Genomic DNA, 7051 nt, shown 5'->3' with positions numbered 1-7051 from the left:
CTCAGGCTCGGTCTTTATAGGGACTGAGCTAGCGCTAGCACCCCACAGCTCAGGCTAGGTCTTTATAGGGACTGAGCTAGCGCTAGCACCCCACAGCTCAGGCTTGGTCTTTATAGGGACTGAGCTAGCGCTAGCACCCCACAGCTCAGGCTCGGTCTTTATAGGGACTGAGCTAGCGCTAGCACCCCACAGCTCAGGCTCGGTCTTTATAGGGACTGAGCTAGCGCTAGCACCCCACAGCTCAGGCTCGGTCTTTATAGGAACTGAGCTAGCGCTAGCACCCCACAGCTCAGGCTCGGTCTTTATAGGCTAGCGCTAGCACCCCACAGCTCAGGCTCGGTCTTTATAGGAACTGAGCTAGCGCTAGCACCCCACAGCTCAGGGTTGGTCTTTATAGGAACTGAGCTAGCACTAGCACCCCACAGCTCAGGGTTGGTCTTTATAGGGGAAAATTCCTGCACGGCGTGGGCAGGAGCACAGCTCACAAGGCCGACTGGCTCTCTTTGAGGATCACTGTGTCTCTACACGCATGCAGAATTAGACATGCTTAAGGGTGTGTGTGTGCGCTGTTTTCTCTCTTGATGCTGTAACAGCGTGCCAAGTGTGTTCTCCTCTCTTACGATGTCGTAACAGCATACCAGTGACAGAGGAGGACCCTCCCCTTCTTTTGACAAGAGACAGGATAGGGAGCCGGCAGTCTACTGCTCCGTACACAGAAAGAAAACAATCTCAGTCCGAGAGCCTTATGGAGCCTCGTACAGCACGTGAGAGCAGGACACAAGTGTGACAGTGTGCACTTCTCCTCTAACTCTGTCACCGATGTCAGTGAGAATGCTTGTGAGAACACCCTTGAGAACACTCTGGAGAGCACTCTATGAGGACACTTGGTGAGAACACTCAATGAGAACACTCGATGAGGACACTTGGTGTGAACACTCGTGAGAACACTGGATGAGAACACTCGGTAAGAACACTCCGTGAGGACACTTGGTGAGAACACTCGATGAGAGCACTCAATCAGAACACTTGGTGAGAACACTCGATGAGAATACTCGATGAGAACACTCAGTGAGAACACTGCAAGTTCACTCCCGACTTGCATTCAAGCCCTCAGTTTTCTAGGGCGTACAGTTCTTCAGGGTGGGTGTGGGCCTAGTGCTCAAGGGGGGGTTTGTTTTCCTTCCTCTGATGTCATAAGAGCACACCAGTAACAAAGACTAACCCCCGTAGCTGATTTCACACACCTCAGATCGGCTCAGTGCAGACTGGCTCCCTGATAGGGCTTGATGGGGCGTGCAGCTGGCGTCTGCCCCAGCAGGAGAGCGCGTGGTGGGGCAGGAGAGTCAGGCTGGGCTGGGTAGGGTAGAGTAGGCTGAGCCAGAGAACCGAGAGCTCTCTTCCTCTCTTTTTTCCTTTTCTTTTCTGAGTCCTCTTTTCCTGCCTCCTCTCCTCTTGTCTTCCCTCCTCTCCTCTCCTCTCCTTTCCTCTTCTCTCCTCTCCTGGGTAAGTGGAGATTCCAATGTGTCAGCCAAGGAGAGGAGAGGAAAGGAAATGAGAGGAGAGGAGAGGAGAGGAGAGGAGAGGAAAGGAAAGTAGAGGAAAGTAACAGGGAGGAGCGGAAAGAGAGGAGATGGAGAGGAGAGGAGAGGAGAGAAGAGGAGAGGAGGCAGGAAAAGAGGAGAGAGGAGGAGAGAGCTGCACAAGGAGGTGTTATGTTTCAAAGGCAAGGAGGAAAACAAAACAACACAAAACAAAACAAAACAAAAGGGTTTCGAAGCAAAACAATCCCAAGAGGTTGCAGAGGAAAGCACTGAGGCTAAGAATAACTCAAGAGGAAACAGAAACAGGGGACTGAGAGAAAGGGAGGGAGGGAGAGAAAGAGGGAGGGAGGAAGGGAGAGTGAGAGAGAGACAGAATGTCCCTCAGAACAAAGACTCGCCAGGCCGGTCTCCATGTGTGTCTGTCCCTCAGTGGTAAACACTCAGGAATTCTTTAAACACATTCACCAGGCTGTTTAGGCACCATTAGGAGGGGACAGTGTGTTTGTGTGTGTGTGTGTGTGTGTGTGTGTGTGTGTGTTTACATATGTGTGTGGGTGTGTATGCATATGTGTGTGTGTGTGTGTGTGTGTGTGTGTGTTTACATATGTGTGTGTGTGTGTTTACATATGTGTGTGTGTGTGTTTACATATGTGTGTGGGTGTGTATGCATATGTGTGTGTGTGTGTGTGTGTGTGTGTGTGTGTGTGTGTGTGTGTGTGGTGTGTGTGTCTGTGTGTGTCTGTGTGTGTGTGTGTAATTACTGGAGGTGGAGTGTTTTAAGTGTCCTCTAGGCTCCTGACATCACAGCTTGAGGCAGGGTCCACCCAATCCCCACCCAGGCCATTACAGGCCAGACCAGCCATTCTGACATTATTGCTGATGGACCTCTGGGTTTACCACAAGGAGAGAGAGAGAGAGAGAAAGAGAGAGAGAGAGAGTGGGAAAGAAAGACAGAAAGACAGAAAGAGGGACAACAGCATAACAGACGGAGGAAAAATGTGAGGAATTCAGACAAGTTGGTCAGGGTGTGCCCAGGGTGTAGTGGTGCAATCTCAGCCTGACGTTTACGAGCGGAGGTGAAATAGCAGACCAGACGCAGCAGGAACCCATGGAGCAGGACAGAGACACGCCGGAGGAGGAGGAGAGTTCTAGACACACAGGAGGAGAGTTCTAGACACACATGAAGAGAGTTCTAGACACACATGAAGAGAGTTCTAGACACACATGAAGAGAGTTCTAGACACACAGGAGGAGAGTTCTAGACACACATGAAGAGAGTTCTAGACACACAGGAGGAGGAGGAGAGTTCTAGACACACAGGAGGAGAGTTCTAGACACGCCGGAGGAGGAGGAGAGTTCTAGACACACATGAAGAGAGTTCTAGACATGCCGGAGGAGAGTTCTAGACACGCCGGAGGAGAGTTCTAGACACGTCGGAGGAGGAGGAGAGTTCTAGACACACATGAAGAGAGTTCTAGACATGCCGGAGGAGAGTTCTAGACACGCCGGAGGAGAGTTCTAGACACGTCGGAGGAGGAGGAGAGTTCTAGACACACAGGAGGAGAGTTCTAGACACGCAGGAGGAGGAGGAGAGTTCTAGACACGCCGGAGGAGGAGGAGAGTTCTAGACACGCCGGAGGAGGAGGAGAGTTCTAGACCCACAGGAAGAGGACTAACTTCAGCATTTCTGCTCCGGATCAGGAGCCAGATAGCCAGACAGTAGCTCAGCTGTTTGCTGTGTGCATCCACTCCTGACCCAGCAACAGCCTGTTCAAGAGTCACGAGGCGTCACACACAAATGAAACATTCAACCTTCACCTGAAACGTTACCCTGGCCTACACCTTTAACAAATGGCAAATAACACAGTTGCATTTTGTATCCAAAACCCAAATCCTAGCTGATAAATCTGGTCCTAGGATCACTCTGCCTCTCTACATCACTCAGTGATTGCTATGCCAGGCCTGAGAAAATCCAATTTCCAACCTTACAGAAAAACTCTCAGTTTTCTCTCTCAGACTGAGTGGGTCAGAATTAAGCCTCTGTTCGGAGCATGAGAGCAGGCCAGTCTAAGTCAGTTTGACAGTGATTCCCTTGCTTTAGTGCTCTGGCCTGCCTGCAATGGCATCCTTGTTAGGCTTTAACCAACTTTCACATTTAATACTTCCTGTCTGACTTCCTGGCCAATCAGAGGTGGCAATGGTCATGATGTCAGCTGCTGGGGGGGGGGGGTGAGACGCTAGGGTGAGACAGAGTACACAACTGAAAGGTGTTCTTATTTCCCTCTCAATAACCACACACACACACACACAAACACACACACACACACACACACATTGAGTGACGTGTCATAGCCAAGCCAGAGTCGACTGACTGAATGACTGGCTGCCTTCTGCAGATTTTATTGGCGTGAGTTCAGGAGAACAAAGAGGACCTACCTTCACCTCCCCTTCCTCTTCCCCCCAGACACACACACGCAGACCGCCAGTCACCGCACAATATCCGCTCCGCTCCACTCCACACACACACACACATCCAAATCGGACGGAGCTGGACCTTTCCCTGTTATGGGACCCGGGGGAACAGCTGTCGAGGACAGACCGGACACAGAACAGGACTGGGGCGCAACAGGAAGAGGAAACGCAGAAAAGAGGAAGTGGAGATGTTACATAAGCAACGTTCTACCTCCTCCAGGACTTGAAGAACAGAGGAACCAGCTGGAGGGGAGAGAAGAGGAGAGGAGGAGGAGAAGAGAGGAGAAGAGGAAAGGGGAGAGGAGGAGGAGGAGGAGGAGAAGAGAGGAGAGGAGGAGGGGGGAGAGGAGGAGGAGGAGAAGAGAGGAGGGGAGAGGAGGAAGGGGAGAGGAGGAGGAGGGGTGAGGAGAGGAGGAGAAGAGGAGAGGAAGAGAGGAGGGGAGGAGGAGGAGAAGAGAGGAGAGGAGGAGGGGAGGAGGAGGAGAAGAGGAGGGGTGAGGAGAAGAGGAGGAGAAGAGGAGGAGGAGGAGAAGCGGAGGAGGGGTGAGGAGATGACAGGAGGAGGAGAAGACAGGAGGAGGAGAAGAGGAGAGGAGGAGAAGAGAGGAGAGGAGAAGCGGAGGAGGGGTGAGGAGAGGAGGAGGAGAAGAGAGGAGGAGGAGGGGTGAGGAGATGACAGGAGGAGGAGAAGAGAGGAGAGGGGAGATGAGGAATGAGGAGGAGGGGGGGATAGGAGAGGAGGAAGAGGAGTGAGGAGAGGTGGTGTGGAAACTCAGCCTTCACCCCTAAGGGTGGGGCAGCACAGCTGGCCAGATGTGAGTTCACCACATCTCCGCCCTGCATGAAAACACCACATGTCACACACACACACACACACACACACACACACTCACACTCACACACACTCACACACACACACACTCACACACACACACACACACACACACACGCACACACATGACCACACTTGGCTTACGCACTAGCGCCGTCTTGTTCCACTCAAACACAGCTATGTGAATAAATATAAGGCACTCCTCGTGCGTGTCACTGGAATATTTATGAATAGCACTGCTGAACTGAGTTGTGTGCATAAAGCACTCTTTGCTCACGCACAACAAGTTATTTAAATAAATATGGAACACTATTCATCTGAATCATGTTGTGTGAAAAAATATAACCTTCATTTACACCTTACAAGTTATGTGAATACACAGGAGCTCTGTTTTGTGCAGTTCACATTGCACACTTTGATATGAGCTGAGGTAGTTTGTGTAGGGCAACATGGCTGTGATGTTCAGACAAATACATCCCAACTAAGTCCAGGAGATGGTTGCATAACGTAAGGGCCTTCTGGTTTGGGCTGGGCACATAATGTCAGTCAGCCATATGGAATTGGTTGCTATTTGCAGAGGAGCGATAATCATCATTGTTATTTTTACCCAAGTCACGGGACAGCCCCTGCAGCTGTTTACCACCAGCTCACATCCGTGAAATCCCAGTTCCCCACACACTTGGCTTATAACCGGAGGAGAAACTCCACACTTCACAATCACCACATACTGATCCCGTGACACTCACTGGCTTGGCCAAGCTACCACTGCTGATCAAAAATCAACAGTTTCTCTGAGGTAGAGCGCACATGATATTGATACTGATAGTGTTACACTGTTACTGTGAGCACAACAGGTAGCGTCAGGTTCTTTTCCAAGAGGGAAGTATTGAAAATCAGAGGCCTATCTGGAGAAGTAGGCTACAGTATGTTTGGGTTTCAGTGCTGTTTATTTGCATCCTAGTCAATAAATAGACAGCCTATTTCCATAACAAATAAAGTTGTTCTCTGGTAACAATGAAATGACACTGTTACCAGGGCAGAAGATATGATTCTGCATGAATATTCTTTCATTAGTTCACTTCATAACTGTAAACACTCAATGATTTGTGAACTTGACCAAAGGCATTTGTCCTGACTTTTCTGTCAGGACGAGACATAAACTCTATGACAGGACAGCTGTGCTCATGTAAACATTGTTGAATAAACTAGGGTGACTAATGCTGTAAATGAACCATGGGCCAACAGCCCAGAGAGACAAGCAGAGACCAGCAAAGCCAAGCTCCTACTGGCCTGATGCAAGGCAAGGTAAGGCGCAAGGCAAGGCAAGTTTATTTATATAGCGCATTTCATACACAGGTCTCTCTCCTCAGACTCACACCTGTCCTCAAGGTGCTATGTTGTTTTTTTTGTTTTTTTAAGTTTAACACATAAAAAAGTACCTGGAAATAGCAAAACAACTGTTTTGACGTCATGTTACAAATGCCTACAGTATACTGTGTGTTGTCCAGATACAGTATACACTGAACTTAGCATGCAAACCAGCTAGCGCTGCGCTGGCCACCCGTGCCTGCTGTATCAAATGCAACAAGTCAATTGGAAGAGTGCCGTGTAGCTGCGTTCAAGACAACACAAGACCTACAGATTTCCACCGAGCTCCTTCCAGATCCCTGCTGAGAGCAGCCTGAGTCCTGTACTGAGGCTGCTTACAGTCATGACAAGCCTGTGTCGCAATGAGGCAGCGCCATCTAGTGTTCAACAGCAGAAGGACAGTTTGTCCACAGACTGGACATCATCAAACAGCTTGACCTCTCTCCCAGGTGAAATGGTTGATGTCACAATATACTGTGTGAATATTCAGTGAGAGCTTCACACAGTAAAACAAGACTTTGTGAATCAAAATAGAATTTGAAAGCAAGACAAAACACTTCACACAGTGGTGCAGAGGCGACATTGCTGACTTCACAGCTTAAAATAAAATATTTCTAGGGACATACACCAAGTCCTACATCTAGATTAAGTGTGTGTGTGTGTGTGTGTGTGTGTGTGTGTGTGTGTGTGTGTGTGTGTGTGTGTGTGTGTGTGTGTGTGCGTATGTGAAACCACTGACGCTGACATAATCAGCTCTTTCCTTAATAATCAGCTCATGAACACCTAGGCTGTGGGAAGAGGTGGAATATCTGCATAGATCCCCATTAGACAGCAAAGA

This window comes from Alosa sapidissima, chromosome 13, assembly GCF_018492685.1.
Source record: "Alosa sapidissima isolate fAloSap1 chromosome 13, fAloSap1.pri, whole genome shotgun sequence".
In the NCBI taxonomy this organism is placed as follows: domain Eukaryota; kingdom Metazoa; phylum Chordata; class Actinopteri; order Clupeiformes; family Clupeidae; genus Alosa; species Alosa sapidissima.
This window is presented reverse-complemented; position numbering follows the sequence as displayed.